Source organism: Dromiciops gliroides, chromosome 3, assembly GCF_019393635.1.
Source record: "Dromiciops gliroides isolate mDroGli1 chromosome 3, mDroGli1.pri, whole genome shotgun sequence".
Classification (NCBI taxonomy): Eukaryota; Metazoa; Chordata; class Mammalia; order Microbiotheria; family Microbiotheriidae; genus Dromiciops; species Dromiciops gliroides.
In genome coordinates this window covers 409820133-409843714 of record NC_057863.1, presented here as the reverse complement: position 1 = coordinate 409843714, position 23582 = coordinate 409820133, and the positions used below count along the sequence as shown (strand labels likewise).

Here is a 23582-nt window from a genome sequence, read left to right as displayed (position 1 = left end):
AATCCAACCTCAGACACTTGACACTTACTAGCTGTATGACCTTGGGCAAGTCACTTAACCCTCACTGCCTCAACCAAAAAAAAAAAAAAAAAGAGGCAACACCAACACGGACAAAAAGAAACCCTGAAGCCATTCATAAGGATAGCAGCAATTCAGGTACCTGGTAAAATACTGCTCCCCACCCACTCCCTACCCCTCACCCCTATAAGGACACTAAACAATGTTAGCTGCTGGCTTTTTAGCATTGAGCTCCCTAGGCATGGTCAGTGACTCTCCCATAGGAAAAGGGTTCACACCTGCCAAGAAATGAATTTTACTGACTGCCTCTGATGAAGATATGTAGATCAGTGGTTCTCAAATTTACTGGTCTCAGGATTCTTTTATACGCTTAAAAATTATTGAGAATACCAAAGAGCTTTTGTTTATGTCACTTATATCTATCAATATTTGTCATATTAGAAATGAAAATAGTTTTCACCACATGGAACCCCTGAAAGAGTCTCAGGGACCCCAGAGGTCCTTGGACCACACTTTGAGAACTGCTGCCTTAGATTATTACCTTGGAAGCCATCTTTGATACCAATTCTGACATTGCCAAACTTTGCACTAGGGAAAAAGAATGCTGGTGGGGTCAAAGGAGAGTCACACAAACTCAATTTTTTAGGGGTTCACTAGCTCTCCGTGGTAGTCTTGAATTGTTTTTCCCCAACCCATTTAGTCTCTGTTTCCTCTGTCTGGCCTTTGAAAATTATGTCATTTCTTTGGGCCTCGGTTTCCTCATCTGTAAAATGAAAGGGTCAGAGTAGATCAGGAGTGAGCAAACCAGCCCACAGACCAAATCCAGCCAGCAACCTGTTTTGTGAGCTTGTTGTCATTGTTCAATTGTTTTCAGTCATGTTTAACTCTTTGCGACCCTATTTGGGGTTTCTTGGCAAACATCCTGGAGTTGTTTGCCATTTTCTTCTCCAGTTCATTTTACAGATGTGGAAACTGAGGCAAATAGGGTTAAAGTACTTGCCCAGGGTCACGAAGCTAGTAAGTGTCTGATTTAAACTCAAGATGAGTCTTCCTGACTCCAGGCCAAGCACTCTATCCACTGAACCACCTAGCCGCCCTTGCCTATAAGTTAATAGAATGATTTTTACTTTTTTAGAAAAGAAAAAACCTCACCAGTCATTTAAAACAAACAAACATGTGGCAGACCATACAAAAACAGGCAGCAGGCTGGATTTAGCCCATGGCCTGGATTAGATGATTACCTCCTAGCTTGATGATTCTATGATTGCTCTGATTGTGGGTCTGGTACCAGAGGAAAGGTCCTCATGGAAGAATCTTGCCAGCAGAATGGCGACCACAAAGAGAAACTACAGTATGAGGAGCTACTGAAAGGAGTATGCATACTGATAATAGCTAATGAACATTAGCTCTAGAAGCACTTACTATGTGCCAGGCACTGTGCTTAGTACTTTGCAATTATTATGTCATTTGATCCTTCCCAACAACCCCAGGAAGTAGGTGATATTATTGTCCTATTTTACAGAAAAAGAAACTGAGGCAAACAGAGGTTAAGTGACTTGTCCAGGGTCAGACAGCTAGTAAGTTTATGAGGCTAGATTTGAACTCTGGTCTTCCTGACTCCAAGCCCAGCACTCTACCTATCCACTGCACCACATCATTTCAAAGAATATTTATTATATGCCAGGCATTATACTAGGAACTGGGGATACAAAAATGAAACATGACCAAAGAACTTAAAGTCTACCAGAAAGATATGACTTGTACACCAATAAGTCTGATACAAAGTTATATGTGACAGGGACAAAAAAGAAACCCAAGAACTCTGAGGAAGTAAGGATCACTTTTAGCAGTAAACATCAGCTTCCTAGAAGAGATGACACCTGACCTGAACCTTGAAAAAAAAAGAATTTCAATAGATGGAGATGTGGAACATGTTCCATGTATGAAGGAGGGGAGGAAAAGACTGGGGAAAGGAATGGCAAAAGTGAATGGTTCGATGGCACAGTGGTTAAAGCACCAGCTCTGAATTCAGGAGTACCAGAGTTCAAATCCAGCCTCAGACACTTGACACTTACTAGCTGTGTGACCCTGGGCAAGTCACTTAACCCTCATTGCCCCACAAAACACATACACACACACACACACACACACACACACTATGCCATCTTTGTAGGGAGGGGAAAGGGGGGAATGCTTAAACAATTCAGTAGATCACTTCCAAACAACACTCATGCATTTCTTCTCGTTTGGGTATGCTGACCAAGCTTTTGAGGATTTTAGTGGAGTGATATAAAAAGGTTATATCCATAATTAATCATTTCATCGGCTGGGCAGCCTGCAAAGGCATTATTACAAATTGGCACACAGTCCACATTCAAAGCAGCTTTGGCTAAGAAGTATGGCATTTGTTGCATAAGTTTAGGCCATGAGCACCAAATATTCAGATTTTCTTGGAGAATATAATACCATTCCTGAAGTAACCTATGTGATATAAGGCTCTGAGAAGAAATCCACCCAGGGGAGACAGAGCAGACCTGGCAGATCTCTTTCATCCTCTCACACCCTCAATTATAGATAGAGGCCAAGATCAAAAACTACTCTTGGTGGTAAAGGCCAAGGTCTGGAGAAAGCAGTGAATAGAGAAGTCAGGGACTCTGACACCACAAAAATGGCCCAGACAGCTTGAAAATTGGGGGATTCTGGACTCTCTTAGCAAATGCCAGACATTAAAACAACTAGTAGTTGTTGAATACTTACTATGTGCTAAGCACATAGGTCTCAAAAAACAACGTGCAAACAGTTATGTACAAGGAAGAAGGAAAGAAGGAAGGAAGAAAGGAAGGAAGGTGGAGACAATCTCTGAGGGAAGGAAGACACTAAGATAAAGGAGAACTGGGAAAAACTTCTTGAAGAAGGCAGGACTTTAGCTGAGACTTGAAAGAAGCCAGAAAAGCCAGGGGTCAGAGATGAGGAGGGAGCAAACAACAGGAATGGGTGGAAGTGCTCATATTAAGATGTAAATTCATGTGCAATGAACACCAAAGAGGTCAGTGTCACTGGATCTCCTAGTACATGTTGAGGTGCCAGGTGTGAGAAAACTGAAAAGGTAGGAAGGGATAAAGTTATGGAGGGTTTTGAAAGCCAACATATTTTTATACTTGATCCTAAAGGTAAGAGGGAATCACTGATGTTGATTGACTAAGTGAGTGACATGGTCAGACTGGTACTTTAGGCAGATCAATTTTACAGTTTAGTAAAAATAATAAATTTGATTTTTTTAAAGAGGATAGATTTGTAGGGGGCAGCTAGGTGGTGCAGTGGATAAATCACCAGCCCTGGATCCAGGAGGACTTGAGTTCAAATCCGGCCTCAGACACTTGATACTTACTAGCTGTGTGACCCTGGGCAAGTCACTTAACCCTCATTGCCCCACAAAAAACCAAAACAAAACAAAAAAGGATAGATTTGACTAAAAAGAGACTTGAGGCAAGGAGACCAACCAGCAGACTTGCAATAATCTATACATGAGGTGATGAGGCTCTGCTCAAGGGTGTTGGCACTGTCAGAGGAGAGAAGGGGACATGAATGTGAGATGTTAGAAAGGTAGGATGGACAGGACTTGGAAATTGATTGGATGTGAATGGTAAGAGTAAGGAATCAAGGATGCCACCTAGGTTGTAAGCCTAATTAAGTGGTAACCTCCACAGTAATAGGGAAGTTAGGAAGAAGGGCTGTTTGTTTGAGTTTTTGGTTTGTTTTGGGGTTTTTTGTGGGGAGAGATAATGAGTTCAGTTTGGAAGTGTTGAATTTAAGCTGTTTACAAAACATGCAATTTAAGAGGTCCAAAAGACAGGTGAAGATGTGAAACTGGAAGCCCAGAGAGAGGTGAGGGCTGGACAAATAAAACTGAGATCATTTGCATAGAGTTAACAATTGAATCCTTGGGAGTTGATGAGATCACCAAGTGAAACCACATAGAGAGAGAAAGGAAGAAGTTTTAGGACAGAGCCTTGGGGGACAAACCATGGTTTATTGGCATGACCTAGAGGGAAATCTAGAAAAGAAGACTGAGGAGTAGCCGCAAAGGTGGGAGAGAATCAAGAGAATTGTAGTGTCAAAAAAATTTTGGAGAATTTCAAGAAGAGGGTGATCAAGAGTGTAAAAGGTTCCATAGAACACCATTTCTCTAAGACCAATTCATCACAGCCTTCCCCTAACCCAAACTTCTAACTCATTTTATCTAGAAAGGTCCAGCTCCATGTTTCCCTCGTTGCTCTGAGAAATCATAAAAGTGAATCAATAATTCTCTCTTATACAGCTCAGAGCCCCAGCCAGGGAATCTGCACTAAAAAATACACAGGGTGGCCTAAATTTCTCAGTGCCATTACCTATTAAAGCTTAATCCTGTATATTACAGTTGCAAAATCTCTCTCCCCAATCTATACTCCTCCTTTTCCCTATTTTTCTCTTTCTCCCTCCCTTCCACCTTCCTTCTCTCATTTTTCTCTCTTTTCTTTCTCTTTTCTCTCCCATTCTTTTCTTCCAAGATGCCCAAGATGCTCCCTCTCTATTATTGTACAAACAGATAACACGATTTGACCACATTTATTTAGAAAAAAACCGTTTTAAAATAAAAAAGAAACAAAAAGCAAACTCTTAAGAAATGGATACTTAGGGAACAAGTACAACATCTTTCTTGGGAAGAGAAACAAAGGGGAAGGGGGAGGAGGAGCATGAAAAATCATCAGCCTTGGTCTCCGCGGCTTGAACAGTTTCAACAAACCCAGTGCCTGCTGCAAGCTTCTGGTATGTGGCTCAGCTGCACAATCTTTGTCCTATATAGCCTAGCACTCTGCCTTCATGATTCCTAGGGGTATCCCTCTTGGTTCCCAGCATACATAGCTTCTTGTTGCCGCAACAGCAGCAGCTCCTCCTCTACCTTTCTGCCAAGGGTGCTGTGTGCCCATTCTTCATGTCCGCAGGGATAGACCCAGGTATATACTCTCAAATATGTTTTTAGTGCATGGTACATAGCAGACACTTAACAAATTCTTGTTCTTTTCCCTTTCTCACCCCTTCTCATGTGGATTCCACCTTCCTTCTCCCTTTGGAGTGGAAGGAGGCTAACTTGTCAGTCATGTTCTAGCCACTGTCCCTCACAGGGTCAGGGCAATGCTCCAAAGAATCAAGTATGGGGAATGCTAGAGGTTTTTATCTGACAGTGCTCCCAGCCTCCTGTTACACATACCTATGCTTAGATCTTGAATATAATTAAGTTCAAAGACCTCTTATTGAGTATGTGTTGTGCAGAACATACCACAAAGGGGACAGAGAATATCCCATAGCAGACCCATCCTCAAAGAGCTCATGCTCTCAGAGCAGAATCTTGTTTTCCCCAATATCCAATGTTCCTATATTTTACTTTACTTCTGATTTTCTTGATTTAACACAAAGATTGATTTGATGCTGCAGTCAAAATATTGATAAAATCATTTAAATTTCCAAACCATGTCCTTCCAAAAGCATCTTCAACTTAATTTTCACCATGCTTTGACTTCTGTCTCTGTTAGTTCTGGTTCCCAGGTCTTTCATGAACTCCAATAAAGCCCCATATTTGGTCCCTTTCTGCTCATAAGCCAGAACTACCTTACCTGGGCTGGAAGGTTCTTCATTCAACATTACCATTCCCTCTCAAATGAATGATGCCAAACTGTTCCACTTCTTTTCAGGAAAAGTGGCAGCAGAAGGGATCATTCTGGCCTAGAGTTCTAGCAAGCCTTACTAAGAAAGCCCCCCTTCTTTTAAAGGTACACTCTCCTGAGGAGACTTTGAAGGTGGGGGAGGGGGAAACAAGGATCATCCACAAAGTTCCCCACCAAGTAAAACCGATTCTGCAAGTTCATCCCTTTCTTAGTTGTCAACCTTGTAGAAGAAAGTGTCCTGGCATGCCTTGAAATCAGGCAGAAGCTCTTTGCAGAAACATTTATCCTGGGTAGATGCCAAAAGAAAGAGTCTAAAGCTATCACAGTTGGACTGAAATAAAAATAACAGCATCAGTTTCTCTTTGCCTTTTGCTGAGGTAGGTGTAAAGGAGGGTTTTAAAATTTAAAATAATGAACAGGTATGATTTTTAACCCAATGGCATCCATCCTGACTTAAACATAGTTAATACTTTTTTTTCTTTTTAAATTTCCTTCCCCCCTGTTCCAGAGGTCAGGCTTTGCTTATGCTCCTGGTTAAATTTAGAGCTGTGCACACTGGGCAGTTACTTTGTAATAATATTTTCCCTACCGGTTCACAAGAGGAGTTATTATCAAAAGCACTCTCTAAATTGGGAAAATCAATTTTGTAATCTACTTGCCATTACATGACACACAACCATTCTCTGCAACCTAGGTAAGGAAGGGGATTAGAAGGAGTATGCTGGCATGTTCATTTGAACCTCTCGATGTTAGAGAGGCCATGCAGTCTTAAGAGCTAAAAAGGATCTAGGAGACTACCTAGTCCAATATTCCTTCATTTTTAGGGATGAGGAAACTGAGGCACAAAGAGATTGTGACTTGCCCAAGGTCACACAGTAAATAAAAGAAGTGCACTTTGAAACCTCTAACTCCACAGCAAGTAAACTTTAAACTAGGGCCTAGAGAAAAGTATTTTGGGTACCACTAAACACAAATCTCTCATATTTACATAATCTTTTACAATTTACTAAGTGTTTTTCTCCCTACAATTACTTGTCCAAGGTCACACATCTAAAGATGCCCATGCCTTCATATTTCACCCACATCCACCCACATACGCGCACACACACACACACACATACACACTCATTTCCAAAGATAATGTTCCCTAAGTTTGTATAAATTTGTGATACAGTCTAACAGTATTTCTAGATGACTGGGAAAACTCCATCATAGAAATCAGTCAATCAATATTTATGTGAACATCCAAGAGAGATACTGAACTAAGGCACCTTTCCCTAAAGTAAATTGTCCTTACAACATTTGGGGCTTGAAATATATCAGCCCAACACATAAGTACTGGCATTGGGGATAAAATAATGGTCAGGGAAATCTTAGAGCAAAGAAGAAATCAATCCTAGTTCCAAAACAAAAGTTTGCTACATGCTCTAAGTATTTTTGATAGGCAGATGGCCTCATAAGACCCAGTCCTTTCTTTGACACCTTTAAACTATATAACCAAGGAGAATTATTAACCCTTCAGTGTCACTGGAAACACTCTGAGTTTAGAAGTTACAGATGAGTTGCTGATCTGCATGGGTAGAGAGAGTTCCTTAGAATGATGAAACCACAGGTCCTGTTCTTCCCACCAGCACCAGCACCAAAAAAACTAACTAAATAAATAAATGGTTGGAGGAAAGGCTAATAGCAAATGAAATTTTCTCACAACCCCTTTCCACATCAAGGCAGAGTACCAGATTTTATCAGAATGTAGTTTGGAAAACACTGGACATGGGGCCCTCTAAGATCCCTTCCAACTATGAGTTAATTCTTCCAAGTGGTTGTGGGTATTTAAAATAGGATTTAAGATATAGGTAGGGTTTTTTCTTTCTTAAGTGGTATAAAAATTCAAATTCAGAAAAATATTTATATATCCACATATGTGTTACATATACATACATATGATACATAAATGTTCCACCTCTTTCAGATGGAAGGAGTCAATGCCTTTGGAGACATATGTACTAGTCCAGAAACAATAGGAAAAGAAAATCAAGTAGCTTAATAATGGTTTTAAAAATGATCAAAGTGGGGCAAAATTAACTTGATAGGCTATAAGGTGGTAAAGATACAATGTCTCCTTTGGGAGGCCAAACAATTGCTTTATTTTTTCTTAACAGTTAAGTGGAAATTTCTCTCTAATACAATGACTCCTTATACATAGAATCCCTAGCAGACAAGAAAAGACATCTGTCTCCCTTTCATTTATAAACAAGCCCTGCAAGAAGCTTCTGATGATCCCACAGATTAACCAAGTTCCAAATATTCACACAACTAGAATAGGCCCCAGGTTTGCCTAACTCTAAAGTCATAAAAAACCCTTCTGGTGCAAATGTATGCATGTTTTAAAATTAAAATAGTCTTAAAGGTAATCTCTTCATTTGTAAAGCCATCTGTTGAAAGGAGACTAGAGAAATCAGAAGAAAAAAAAATAACTCTCTAGGCAACAGGAGGAATAAATCCTTGAGGGAATGAGAATATGAGAGAGAGAGAGAGAGAGAGAGAGAGAGAGAGAGAGAGAGAGAGAGAGAGAGAGAGAGAGAGAGAGAGAGAGAGAGAGAGAGATGGCCTTATTTTCAAGACAAAATGAACACGTGAAATTTCACAAAGGTCTAATGCAGCTTTCATTAATTAAACTAATCTGGCCACTTTAAGACACAGGAATCAAAGGAAGTTAGTTGAGAAAAATGAGCTTCACCCAACGGTGAGACTCTTGTAAATAAGATTCTAGACTCAATATTTGCATCAGTTTAAGGCCATGAAAGCAAACAGCAGGATTCTTCAACTAGAACTATGTACTAGGTTACATACCCATAAGAAGTTGCCCTCCTCTGTTGCTTCCCCTCAATGCATACCTGCCAGTAATTATTTGTCATCTCCTAAAAGTTTAATATTGATTTAACCCTTTTTTTAGCCCCAACAGTAAGTTTCCTGTATTTACTACAAAGGCAATGAAACATGAAAAGACCGGGGGAGGGGAGAATGTTTTTGAAAGAATCCTTTCTTAGGATGGGGTGGGAGGGATTGAAGCGAAGAGAGGAGTGGAAAAAAGTCACAAAGTCTCCTGGGAGGTATTAATAAAGGGAGACCATCCAGCTCTGGAGGAGGCAAGGGATGAAGGAACTAGACATCTGCGGCTGCACATTGCAGGAAATGTCTCCTCTAAATCTGCAGTTCCAGGTCCCTTCAGGCCCTAGCCAAGAATTTTAACACCTTCCAAACGCTAAGGGAGACAGCTCCTGCTCCCAAAGCTCCTAACACAGATCTGGGCCAATGGCATAACCAAGCCAGCAAAACAGGGACACGACCGCTCTCAAGCTAGTTCTGGGCTCCTGTGAGCAGAAATGTCAAACCAATGACCTGACTAACAGCGGAGACAAACAAAGCCGCCTCTTCATCCTTCTCCGGTACCTGGTGTTGGCTCCCTCTGAGGTGCAGATCGTTAGTGAGCACCGGCGAGCAGCTCTGCATAGAAACAGACACAACCAAGGTTGCACAACCACGATCATTCACAGCGCCAGACGCATACTGCAGCCCCATGTCAACTTACCACCAGCGCGACGGCCCAACGCCAAGCTCTTGCCTCCAGGTTGGGGAAGGGGGGGAGGAAGGGAGGGGAAGAGCTTTCCAAGCAATTTCACTCAGACAGTGATGCTTCTCTCCACGCACCGACACTTCCCTCCAGCAGTGGCTGTGAACGATGCTGATTGCACCGAGAAAGGAAGCAGCTGGAGTCATCCGGTGCTTGCAGCATTCAGCTCCAGGCTGTTGCTGTTGCTGCTGCTGCTGCTGCTGCTGCTGCCGCCGCTGCCGCTGCTGCCGCCGCCGCTGCCGCCGCCACTTAGCGTAGGATTCGCCTCTTCCCTACACCACCACGGCCTAAAGAAGAGAGACACGGAGAGAGAGAGGAGAGAGATGCACTTCTCTCCTTAGCGACTGTTCTCTAGGCTGCCTCCGCCACCGCCTACTTCAGTAGCAGGCTCGCTCGCCCTCCTGTGTCCTGGCATCTTCTACTTCCCAACCAATATTAATCCGGGGGCTGCCTCGGTCCTCCCTCCTCTCCCTGTCTACGCTTCACCCCCCACACCTTCCAATTGTGTTGAGTCAGCAGCAGCAGCTGCAGCTGTGGCGGCGGCGGCTGCACCAGGGGGACCCGAAGCCATAGCGAGCCTGCTGCTGCCTTGGCTCTGGAGAGGGAAGAAGCCAGCCGAGGTGTTTTGTTTCTTGACGGAGGTTCAGGGAAGGAGGTGGGAGAAGAGGAGGAGGGAAGGAGGGACGAATCCCAGTGAAAGGATCACCACAGCAGCCGCGCTCAAACCCTGCACTGGCCACAGGAGCGCCTGCAACGTCAACGGTGAAGCCAACCCGGCTTCCAATTCTGTGCCTCTCTCCAGTCGTCACTGGCCAGGAGTCGCCTCCTTCTCTCCGCCTCTGTCTCCTCCCTCTTTCCTTTGGCCCCCGATGCGCCTTCTTTTCCCCTTCTTCCCCGCCCGCTCTCCTCTCCACCTCTGTCTGGGCTCGTTCGCCCCGCAGCAGCCTGGGCGCTGAGTTGTCTACCTTTAAACCGCAGCAGAACAGCTAACCGCGAAGATGCTGCCGAGAAAACCCGTGCTGCAAATCTCTGCGTCCTCCGCCTCTCCCATCTTTCCTCGCTTCTTCTTCCAGATCTCTCCCTCCCTCCCTCTCTCCTTCCCTCCCTCCCAAGCACTTTTCTGTAGTGTTTCTTGCATCAGGTAGCCAGAATGGAGACTGGCTGCGGGAGGAGTAGGGGGCGGAGTGTTATGTACTAGGCTGAGTTAAATGTTGCCCTCAAGGGGAGGGAATACTGGCAACTGGTAGGCAGGTAGGACAGGTACAGCCTCTAGCCTTAGAAGCTGCTCTTTCTGCTCTCCTCCGAAAGCCTAAGGACCTTCAGATTAAATCTGTAGAATCAAAGCAACTTTCTGTAGCCATTCTGTCTATTTTTCCTCCAGACAGGAGTACTTCTAAAATTTTCCAAACAGGACCATAGAAATATAGATCCAGACTTATAAGGGACCTTAGAAATTATCCACTCTGGCTCTCTCATTTTACAGATGAAGAAACTGAGGCCCAGAAAAGCTTCGACCTGGCTAGTAGTAATAACATCTACCAGACTACACAAGAAAGAGTGGAAATTGACGAAATAATCACTAAAGTCCTTATTCTGAAAATAGAAATTGATATTTTTGTTTTTGTTTTCAGTTTTCCATTTCATCTGTAGAGTGCAAATTTCAATTGTCACATATTAATTAGTTAAGCGCAGTTGTTAAGCATTTAACTTCCAAGCACCTCAATTACCTCATCCATTAACAAAAAAAGAAGGGTTGACTTAATTCAATGAGTCAGTAAACATTTATTAAGCACCAGGCATTAATGCTAGGCACCAGAGATACAAATACAAAAGTGAAAATAGAACTAGTCACTATAAGGAGTTTACATTCCATCTGGGGGAGACAACATTTTCACAGAAAAGTAAACTTAGTTTATACAGTACACAAATACAATGGATTGTGGGAAGGAGTTACTAACAAATAAGTTAATCAGGAAAGGCCTCCTGAAGTATGTAGCACTTAGCTGAACCTTGATGGGAGTAAGGGGTTCTAAGAGACAGAGGTAAGGAAGAAAAGTATTCAAGGTATGGGGCATAGGCTGGGTGTAGGAAACATCAAGTCAGTTTGCATGGTGGTAACAGTAAGCACACTAAGGGCAAGTGTGCTGGTCCATGTTTAACAACCAGTTCTCCCCCCCAAAATGTACTTCAGGACAGTCTTTAAGGTTTAATCTGCATTACTAACATTTTCTCCATCACTTTCTTAAGTCTAAACAATCAATGAAACAATAAATCAATTCCTGATTTGTAGTGTTTATGGTTTACAGTTTTCAAAGCAAAAAAAAAAAAATTCATACCGAAAATTTAACAATGGGATCTGCTGGTTAGAACTGGCTCCAGCACAGACCTGAAAATAGAATAATCTATAATCGACCTGGAAAAATAGACTGGAGTCAAATTGTTAGGAACTTTAAATGTCAAACAGAGAAGTTTGTGTTTTATTTTAGAAACAATAGCCACTGAAGCTTGTTGAACAGAGAAGTGATTCATTCAGACCTATACTTAGGGAATATAAGTATGGCAGCTGTGTGAAAGGAAGGTAGATTAAAAAGGGAAGAGCCTGAAGGCCAAAGACTGGTTAGGAGGCTATTGCAATAGGCCAAGTCATAGGTAATGAGGGCTGAGTGTGAGTAGAGAGAGTGGACAGGATAGAAGATGGACTTGACAACTGATTAAAGTAAGAGGGTAAGGATGAAGATTCATTGATAACTTCAAGGTTATAAACCTGGTGACTGGAAAAAATGGTGGTGCCCTCAATGAAAATACAGTTAGGAAATTGGATGAGTTTAGGGGAAATAAAATTAGTTTAATGGGATATCCAAGTGAAGAGATCCAGCAGGCCTTTGAAAAATCTAAGACTAAAGCTCAGGAGAGAGCTGAGAGCTGGCTATATAGATCTGGTAGCAATCTACATAAAATTGAATACTAATGAGATCACCAATAGAGGTAGAGAGGTGATGTTCAAGGATCCTTTTAGTCCTAAAAAGTCTACCAGTTATCTATGAAGTACATGGGAAAAAAAGTTTACTCTCTTCCATTCAAAGGCCTAATGCCTGTATATAACTGTATCATAACCTCTTGTAATCTCCCCTTCCTCTGGTTCAGCATCATTACTTCCCTCAACTGTTGCTAATATGGCATAGTTTCTACACCATTCATTATCTAGATTGTTTCCCTCCAATTTATCAATAAATTTTTATATAAATAAATTTAGATATCCTCCAATTTATCAATGTCCTTCTTAAAGTCTGAACCTAGAAAGTACTCTATGTGTTGTGATCATCAGAACTATTGCGTCCCTGATATGAACATCATACTTTTATTGATGCAACCTTTAGGTGTTTTGATGGTCATATACTGTTATCTAATATTGAACTTATAGTCAATATCCTTATTAAGTGTATCCAGCAGGTATAGTTCTTGCTGATAGGCAGGCTGTGGCTGGTGAATCCCTTGAGTTTGAGAGTTCTGAGTTTCAATAGGTCTAAAAGCAATTAGATGTCTACATTAAGTCTGGCACCATTATGGTGAGCCCCTGGAGAGGACTGCCTAAGGAAGGACAAACCAGCCCAGGCTGAAAAACAGAGCAGGTTAAAGCTTCCATGGTGATCCATATTATGATGAAATTATGAGTGGTCCATGTACCTTCAAGCTTGGGAGAGATAAGAAGATGATGTCTGAAAAAAAATTAATTTAATTGATTTTCATTTTAATTGGTATATAGAATTGCAGGGTATCTATGGAGAGATGTGGGGGCACAATGGATAGAGCTCTGGGCCTGGAGTCAGGAAGACCCTAGTTCAAATCCAGCCTCAGACACTTGATAGCTGAGTGACCCTGAGCAAGTCACTTAGTTGTGTATGCCTCAATTTCCTCATATGTAAAATGAGGTGGAGAAGGAAATGGCAAATGACTCCAGTATCTTTGCCAAGAAAACCCCAAATGGAGTCATAAAGAATCAGTCAGGACTTGAAATGACTAAGCAACAACAAAATACAGAATTAAAAATAATACGATTCAGATCATAGGCAAGTAGGTCATTTAGACTGGCAGTGTCAGAGGCAATTCTATAAGACTATTGATTGAAGATACACTGTTGATTTGTGCTGGAGGAGGGAGTTTACATTGCAGGATTTCCCTAAACTGATGAGACCACAGGTTCAGGCCTTTTTGCTTTTACTTTACAGATAAGTCTAAAGATCTCAATATAATCTTCCAGCCCAGGGAAAGAGTAGAAGCAGCAAATTAGAAATTATCAAAAGAATGCCAGAGGGGGAAGCTAGCTGGCGCAGTGGATAGAGCACCAGCCCTGGAGTCAGGAGTACCTGAGTTCAAATCTGGCCTCAGACACTTAACACTTACTAGCTGTGTGACCCTGGGCAAGTCACTTAACCCCAATTGCCTCCCTAAAAAAAAAAAAAAAAAAGAATGCCAGAGACAATCACACAAATAGTAATGAGGATCAATAATTGGCAGTCTGATCAACAGTAAGCAGAGACAAAAACCTACAAGAAGAAAAGATCCAGATTAAAAAGAAAAATGGCACTTTGAGATTATTTATCTTATAGGACAAATAGCTCTATAAACCTCAGTAGACCTTGTGCCAGCCATGTATTACTATAGTACAATAATTTATGTTTTGGGATTTTTTTTTGGGGGGGGGGGGTAGTGGGGTTTTGGAGGGGGGCAAGGCAATGAGGGTTAAGTGACTTGCCCAGGGTCACACAGCTAATTAAGTGTCAAGTGTCTGAGGCTGGATTTGAACTCAGGTCCTCCTGAATCCAGGGCCGGTGCTTTATCCACTGTTCCACCTAGCTGCCCTAATAATGTATGTTCTTAATGATTATCCTGAATCACTGAGAAAAGGTTCTGTCCTGTAATATGCTGTATATATCAAGTTTAAATATGAGTCATATTTTGAAGAACTCTCACTGTTTAATTTGATCATTGACTATGTTATACTAAGGGTTAGTGAAAATCCAGCAGTTCAACAGCTAAAGAAGTAAAAGAGTCCAGAGACAACCAGAGTCCAGACCAGAGTCCAGTTTTCCTTAAAGACATCTCAACAGGGACTGCCCCTCTGGACAAAATTTCCCCTTTCTCCCTTTCCTATATTGTCATTAACAAATTGTTAGCATAGGGTATTATATTCTGTTATTTTTTTACTGTTTCATCAAGGAAACACTCCATGTTCCTTGAAGAAACAAAGGGGGGGAATGTGATAAAATAATGGAATTTGGCAGACACCCAGGGGTCCCATCTGAATGATCTAGTACTGTCTGGGAAACAGCTAGGTACCTACTTGGGATGATTGTAAATGGGCCACACCTGGCCTGCCCTGCCTGACATATACTGCTGATGTCAGCAGGGGAACCACTCTCCGACATCCAGCTTGAAGGACCTCCCTTTTGGGGGAGGGAGAGTAAAAGTAGAAAAGGGGAAACTCACTGAGGGGAGCTGGTCTTTCCTGTTGGTGAGCTTCTGAAAGCAGATTGCAGAAGGGTTGCATAGCTGTTTCCTATTGAAACTACGGACCCCAGGTGGTGAGTTAGTAAAAACCAGTCCAGCTCTTTGAATTAGCTGAGCTGCGGAAAAAAAAAAAGAATTAGCTGAGCTGAAAGCAAGTTTGGGGACTGTGTCAGTCTTTGCTAGAGCAAGGGAACTTATCCATTTTTTCTCTTTCCCTATTACCCTGTCATTGGCTTAATTAATTTCACCTTTGCTGTGTATTTTATTCCCATTAATAAAACCCATTTTGTTTGTGGAACAGAGGCTTTTAATCTCCTTTCTTATTGGCCTGGGAGAAATAACTAAAAAAGGCAATTTGGAAGGGAGGAAACTTTGGACCTAGAGGTCCCTCATTATTTTCTGAACCCCAATATTACAGTGAGCCATCAAATTAACTCTCTCCATATTAAATTTGGCCCCTACAATCCTAAATATTCTACTTAAGAAAGCAAAGTATATAAATTGTTTTAGATTGTGAACTCCTTGAGGGCCAATCTAAATGACTTGCCCATAGTCACAGAGCTAGTATAAATCACAGGCAACACTTGAACCCAAGTCTTTCTGACACCAAAGTTGGTTCTCAATCCATTATGACTGGCTGTCTCTCCAGATAGTCATCTCTGATTCACGTTGCATTGCCATTTATGTTTTACAAAGGGCTTTCCTAACAGCAGTCTTTTGAGATAGGTAGGGCAAGTTGCATAGGCTCTAGTTTGTTTATTTATAAAATTACTGAGGTGTATTCTAAGGTCAAGTCCAGCTCTAATATATTATACCATTTTATAATTAGTGCTATCATTATAGTTGAGGCTTTGCTGCTTTTATTTTAAGTATCACACCTTCAAAACTACTTAATTAAAAATACACTATCTAGAACAAAAGAAAATTTCTTGTCCTAAATTTCTGCCCCGCCCCCTTTACAATCTCATCTCTTCTTCCTAATTGTTTTTTCACACTTTCCAGTTATCTCCATGTTTTCTCCCCCAATAGAATGTATGTTAAATTAAAACTGCTCTGTCCAAAGTTACTAATGATCCTTTCTTTTTTTTTTTTAGTGAGGTAATTGGGGTTAAATGACTTGCCCAGGGTCACACAGTTAGAAAGTGTTAAGTGTCTGAAGCTGGATTTGAACTCAGGTACTCCTGACTCCAGGGCCAGTGCTCTATCCACTGCACCACCTAGCTGCCCCTGATCCTTTCTTAATTGACAAACCTAATGGCCTTTTCTCAAGCCTCATCTTTATTGACCTTTCTGCAGCCTATGACACTGGATAAATCTCTTCACCTTGAGACTCTGGTCTCTCTGGGTTTTCATGACAATGTTTAATACTGATTAGTCTCCAACCTGTCTAACCATTACTTCTCTGTCTCATTTGCTAGATCTTTATCCAGGTCAAACCTACTCCCCCAAGGCTCTGTCCTGAGCCCTCTTCTTCAATCTTCTTAAATCCTATTTCATTTGAAGATCTCATTAGTTCCCACAGTGTCAATTAGCATCTCTATACAGATGATTATCAGATCTCTTTATCCACCTCTAATTCATCTCCAGACCTCCAATCTTGCATCTCCCACTGCCTACTGGACAGTATAAACTGAATGTCCTATATTGGAGGAAGAGAAGGGAATAAGCATTTATATAATCCCCACTATGTGCCAGAAACTGTGCTAACCTTTTTTACAAGTATCATCTCATTTGATCCTCATAGTAACCCTTTGAGATAGGTGCTATTATTATTCCCATTTCACTTATCAGAGCTTAAGTAGACTTGCCCAGGGTCACAAAGCTAGTATATATCTGAGGCTGGATTTGAACTTGAATTTTCGTGACTCCAGGTCTGATCTTTTATCCACTGTACTACCAGCTGCTTCAATCATCTTAAACTCTTACAAAACTGAACTCATTTTCTTTGCTCCAAAACCGTCATCTCTTACTAATTTCCCCTTTGCTGTCCAGAGCACTGCAATCTTGCAAGTGACTCAATTTTCTCTCACCTCCATATCCAATCAGTTATTAAGTCTCATCCATTCCACCTTCCTATCCACTCACCACTTCTCTCCTCTGAAACCATCACCACTCCTCCTGTGCATACCCTCATTACCTCACATCTGGAGAGTGTCTCTGTCTCTGTTTCTCTCTCTCTCTGTCTCTCTCTCTCCCCCTTCCTCCCTCTCTCCTCATCTTCACCTCCTGGCTTCCTTCAAAAATCCTACCTCCTACAGGAAATCTTTCTTGATCCTAATTAGTGCTTTACCTCTGAGGTTAACTCCAATTTGTCCTGTCTATATCTTGTTTGTACATAATTGTTTGTATGGTATGGGTTTTTTCTCAATGGACTGTGAGCTTCTTGAAAGCATGGAGTAATTTTTGCCTTTCTTTCTCCAGAGCTTAGCACAGTATCTGGCACATGTTGGGCACTTAATAAATGCTTAGTGACTTGACTTTGAGGTCAGGAACTATTTTATTTTTTTCTAGTACAGGACCTGGCAAGAAAAGGGGGGAGAGGGAAGGAGGGATGAAGGAAGGAAGGAAGGAAGGAAGGAAGGAAGGAAGGAAGGAAGGAAGGAAGGAAGGAAGGAAGGAAGGAAGGAAGGAAGGAAGGAAGGAAGGAAGGAAGGAAGGAAAGGAAACAAATAAGGAAATAAATGCTTAACAAATACTAGATTGATTTGTTCTCTTTAAAATCTGTTTTATATTTGTGCTATATCTTGGACTGCAGAACCATATTGGTTCATCTTTTATAGTGCCTGGGGCATCACTGAGCTTATAAGGTAGGTTCCGCAGAGACAGTCACCCCAGGTTCAAGGTACTCTGTATGTCTACATCTCCAAAACTATAATTTATGAGCCCCCACCAATGTATTTAACTTTAATAACGAGTCAAAGGTTATAATTAGTTCAAAGCAAAGGTATTTAATAAAAAAGCATAATAAGAAAACTGTCAATAAAATACTTCCTCCCCAAACCTGGAGAACTTTCCCCAAAATTTGTACTCTATTTGCAATAACTACCTAGAGGTAGTTATTCCCTGGGAGTTTTATTTCTTCCAAATATGGATGGAGGATTCTTATGACAGGATGAGGACTAAAGGGCAGAGCTTCATGTACAGTGGGACTTTTAAAAAGCTCCTGAGGAGGGACAAAAAGAGTTTGTAGCCATGGTAGTGGTGGTAGAAGTAGTGACGGCAGCAGATAGGTAGGAAACTCTTCTGAGAAGATGCAGAAGTCTCTTTGAGTGTGGAGTCTCTTCCTTTCCCTGACTCACAGTTCCACTTAAGAGAATCCAGCAGATTTGGACTGAATTCTGGCTCCCTTTTGTATTCTTGCTCTGAACAATCAGCAACAAGATTAATTACTGTGTGGCATTTTTTTTTTCAACTCAAGGACCAAGGCAGATTGTGATACATAGTAGTTTGAGCTGGGATTCATTGATCAAAGAAAATTTAGAAAATATTGGGAGGTGAAAATTAATTAAAAGATCCCCTAGACCAATTCCATGCAGTGGAACTGATGCCCTAGGAAACTAAAGTCCAAACAGATCAGATCTTTCAAAGAGCTATGATAAAAACCCCACTTTGTCTTAGCAAATGGACAGATCTTAAGGCTGATATTCCAGAAGCAGGACTACAACAGTGGTCACAGTGAACCAATCTGTCAATTATTTAACAAGTATTTACTAGCCTCTTACTACCATGCCAGGCACTGTGCTAAGCACTAGGAATACAAAGACAATCCCTGCTTTCAAGGAATTTACATTCTAATAGGAGAGACTATATGCAAATTTAACTGTACATAATTAGATATATGGAGTGCAAATGGAAGGTAATCTCAGAGGGAAGGCATATGGGTTTAGCGGCTAGAGACAGGAAGTTCCTCCTACAGGAGGTGAGATCCAAGCTGTCTTGAAGGTAGCCAAGGAAACCAGAAGTTGGAGGTGAGAAGGAAGGATATTCCATGCATGAGGGACAGGTAGTGGCAATGAATTGGGAAATAGAGTGAAGAATAGAAAGAAAGCAATATGTCTGGATGACAGAGTATACAGGATGCTCCACTCCTCAAAGAAGCATATGGGGGAATAGCACAAAACTGAGTCAAAAAGACCACCAATCAGAAGTTCCTCTCACAGGGTGTGGTCTGGAAGGTGTGGCCCTGGTAAATAAGATACAAGTGCCTCTCACAGAGGCACCTGGGAAATTATCCAGGGGATAATGGGCATGGTGATGTAAGGAAAAAAGTAGGAAAGACTGAATCAAGACTGTAACCTGTTGGGGGCGGCTAGGTGGCACAGTGGATAAAGCATCGGCCCTGGATTCAGGAGTACCTGAGTTCAAATCCGGCCTCAGACACTTCACCCTTACTAGCTGTGTGACCCTGGACAAGTCACTTAACCTCCATTGCCCTGCAAAAACAAAAAAACAAAAAAAAAGACTGTAACCTGTCATCTGAAACAAGGACTATCAAGAATGATTTCCACAAGGAGGAAAGAAAGGAGGTAGAGCGGGAGCAGCTAGGTGGCACAGTGGATAAAGCACAGGCCCTGGATTCAGGAGGACCTGAGTTGAAATCTGGCCTCAGACACTTGACACTTACTAGCTGTGTGACCCTGGACAAGTCACTTAACCCTCATTGCCCTGCAAAAGAAGAAGAAGAAGAAGAAGAAGAAGAAGAAAGAAAGAAAGGAGGTAGAGAGTTGAGGTTAAATAAAAATTGGAGGAGATTGCTGGCACATCTTTGATAAATGGTTTATTTTGTTCATCTAGTTGGCCATGAGTTTTATTTTGATCTGTTATGGGTCAGGTGATCCTGCCCTCTTTTGTTTAGGTATAAGCTCATTACACTACTTCATGATCATACCTGTACAAAGAAGAGTTGATTGCCTACATGGTATGAATTGAGAGATATTTGATAGGTTCTTTGCCTAAAGAAAACATCTCCCCTACCAGCTGACTGCACTGCCAAAAATTCTACCATTAGTCATTCATTAATTCAGATAAAAATATTTCCTTTCTAAGCTTTTGCTTTAAAAACACAACTACCCTGGGAATTGGTACAATATAAATGTTATCCCCAATTATTCATACCTTTGTGTGAATTGATTTACCAGATACTTTCCTTTGTGAAAGCTAGGTAGCTAAGATCAAGGCATCAAGGAACTAGAAGTTTTGAGGGAAGGATAAATGGTTTTGAACTAAGTAGCAGTCCTGAGGAAGGCCAACCAGGGTAGGGTGGTACAATGGAAATTTGCCACCTGGTGGGATAGGGTTCTAGGGTCCAGAAGAGACTGGTATTTCATTGATAAATGATATTCCCATGGGAAATTCTCTCTACCAATGGAAATCAATACCTTCTCTACAAGTTAAAGTCTTAGAGAGTTGTTTAGAGCACTAGGGTCACACAATCAGGTTGTGTCAGAGGCTGCACTTGAACCCATGTCTTTCTGGCTCCACAGCCAACTCTCTAGCCATTACCTAACCTGCTTAAGTATGGGGAAATATGCTCAAAGGGATATTAGGAGGTTGCCAAAGACAAATTGTGCCTACTCCATAATTTTGCCTAGGACTGACCCCACATACTTATATATATTTCTCACTTCTCTTTTCTGAATTTCCCTTTTTGGTTGGTTTTTGTGCTATGACACATTCTCAAATATTCCCCCTGGTCTGATTTGGAGTAAATTAGACAAAGGGATTTCCACTCTCACCTCAAGAAGTGAGTCAACAAGCCCACTAGATTTTGCTGCTGAGATTTCTACAATGTTATCTTTCCTCCACAGGTTTTTAGGTCTGTAATGGGGGACTGGATCAGAAACAGAGGGTATCAATGTGCTAAGCTTATGCAAATTCCCCATTTGGGGGACGTTGGAGAGCCTGCTTTTCAGGAGAGTCATGATGATGTTTAAAAGAAGTACCTTGGAGAGACTGGAGCATGCATAGATGTTCTGTAACTGGTTCCAGGATAATTATGTGGTGAGCAGGCATTTAAAAGGCCCAAATCAGTCTCAGGCTCATGTCTTCCTCTCATTCTCTTCAGCTGCACTCTGATAGTTTGATTCTGCTGACAATGAGAGACAATACTGTCAGAAGAAAGACTTTGGGACTTTCTCCTCACAGAAAGCATGCAGCCTTTGTCCTTGGCCTCTGCATTTGTACTTTTCCATTTTGGGCAAAGGGATTGTAGTCTGTAATCTTGTGAGTCAGGAGAAAATAAAAAGCCCAGAAAGCAAGAGTCTGGGCTTCCCATACCCCAGGTTTTATAGCCAACTCAGCATCTGAAGGGCTGTTAAGTGGCACAGTGGATAGAGGGCGGGTCCTGGAGTCAGAAAGACTCATCTTTGGGAGTTCAAATCTGGCCTCAGACACTTACTAGCTGTATGACTCTGGGCAAGTCACATATCATTGTTTGCCTCAGTTTCCTCATCTGTAAAATGAGCTGGAGAAGGAAATGGCAAACTACTCTAGTATCTTTGCCAAGAAAACCCTAAATGGGGTCACAAAGAATCAGACAACCGAAAAAACTGACTCAACAACAATAAAAACAATAGAACACAACTGAAACAGCATCGAGTTCAGAAAAAACAGAGTAATCTTCAGGATCCCACCCAAGAGTAACTCAGAGAACTAAGCATTTATATATAAATTGGGTGGGACCCATGCTATGTTAAAACAGCTAAGAGTGAACTGACTCCTCAGACTGGGGTGGATGAGAGAGAATGTGTCCCCAGCTGTGGGGAGTAAACTTTTATTCTCTTGTTCTTGCTACATCTTCAAAATCGTCATCCCTTTGTAAAAGTTAAGTGATGTTGAATGGTTAAATGTCATTGGGAAGCCAGTCGCTGGTACCTAACAAAGGGAAGAACAGATGGACGAGGGCTCCAGCCATTAGTAATAGAAGAACAGACATAAACCAAACCCTCAGGGTACTCTAGGACCCTAAGGGGCAGACATAGCTGGCCTGGATCTGGGAGAGTGAGCACACTTTCTACAGATATGTCTGTGTTGTGTAAAAATTCATTCAGTAAATACGTGCGTATTTACTATACACAAGGGTCAGTGTTATGGGAGAAACAAAAAATGTGGTGGTGTCCTTTGGGTTATAAAATACTTCATGAGTGAATGTTCATGCTATTAAGCCTTTATATTTGTAAAGTGGTACCTTTCAAAGTATTAAGGGCTATGTCCACATAACCAGGCAGCCATCAAAACCAATGGAGGGGGGCAGCTAGGTGGCACAGTGGATAGAGCACTGACCCTGGATTCAGGAGGACCTGAGTTCAAATTTGACTTCAGATACTTAACACTTACTAGCTGTGTGACCCTGGGCGAGTCACTTAACCCCAATTGCCTCACCAAAACAAAACAAAACAAAACAAAACCAAAAACAAAAACTATGGAGCAAGTGGAGAAGTAGGGATAGCCAGCTGAGCTATCCCACCCTATCAATGCTGTCCCGCCCCAGGCCATAGGGGTGGAGTTATCTCCAGAACTATTTCCTTACTATTTCCTGAAGTTAGGTGTTAATACAGGCAGAGTGATTTACTTTACATAAATGCTAATGAAAAGAACAGGGAAAACAATCCCTCAAAATGCTGAACAAATCTAGGGAGACTGAAGTACAGGGAGAAGTGGAGTTACTAGAAGATGAAATGGATTAAGGGACCAAGTATAGGCAAAAACAGAGCCACAGAGCTACAGACATCAGGTGCAATGATTGATTCTGTGGGCTTCCCTTCAGTTCATCTGAAGTGTCTCTTTGGCACACCCCACACCCAGCTTTATTTAAAGCCCTTCTTGACTACACTGCAGCTGTGCTCTTATCCTGGCCAAAACAGTCAGAGACTAAAGACCCCCCAAAAGATGCAAATCTTTGCTGGTGATGGGGCCACCCAGCTCTTGTCAGAGTGGCTAACATTATACTCCAATCCAAGTCCGGGATTTGACAGACTCCTGATTCACATGTGCCCTGGGTTGCTTTCCTAATTTCTTCTCTATGTGAAACGTGTGGACTCCTGTGGTCTTGGCCACTTATCTCCATTCCAGGACAATTTATCCAGATTATGATTGTTCCTGGGAAGGAAGGCCCTTGAGGAAACTCTCTGTTCATTTATTAAGGGAAAAGAGAACAGATTAGAACTGGCTGGAATGGGAATTTATTGTGGATGACAGCATCCCCTGACCTCTGACTCCAACAGGTCCTAAAGAAAAAGTGTGTGAGTCCAAAGGTGTGCTGTTGAGATCGAGATGTTTCAGAGCTAGGAGGAGGATGAAACGCACAGGTTCTATGGTACATGGTGTGGGAAAAGTTGTCTTCACCCCTGTAGGAACACCTGGAGAGGAAACAAACGAATACAATTCTGGACCTATTTGAAAGTGCCAGGAAGTAGAGAGAGGGTTGGTGTTATGGGCTTAGCACCCCCAGAAGTTCTCTGGGGTAAATCAAAGAACCTTCTTGAGAAACTAAACCAAAGGACAGACGCACCTAAAGGGATAAGTGGCACCAGATCCCGACTGAGTTAGGTCCAGGACCACCACCCTTCATTCCAGTCTCCCCCACCCCTAGGGAGATCAGATTAGGTGTGGCTGCTTCCTTTGTGGTGTGAGGAGGAGAGAGATGGCTTGAGAGATCCGCAGCCACCCCTCACCCAATTCCCCCAGCCACCACCAGTGGAGGATGGTCCTCCCTCAATAAGGGA

The 23582-nt window shown here is 42.0% G+C and overlaps 1 protein-coding gene and 1 pseudogene across 3 annotated transcripts in view; both read right to left on the bottom strand.

Annotated features, from left to right (window-relative positions):
* Positions 1 to 9428, bottom strand: part of HECW2 (HECT, C2 and WW domain containing E3 ubiquitin protein ligase 2) — a 449127-nt gene extending 439699 nt beyond the window's left edge. For 2 of the 3 annotated variants that reach the window (XM_043994321.1, XM_043994323.1), the window contains exon 1: positions 9310 to 9428. The gene's annotated coding sequence lies outside the window, so the exon portion shown is untranslated. The other variant, XM_043994320.1, reaches the window with a different exon arrangement.
* Positions 9429 to 9863: 435 nt separating this feature from the next.
* Positions 9864 to 23582, bottom strand: part of LOC122747715 — a 55631-nt pseudogene continuing 41912 nt past the window's right edge.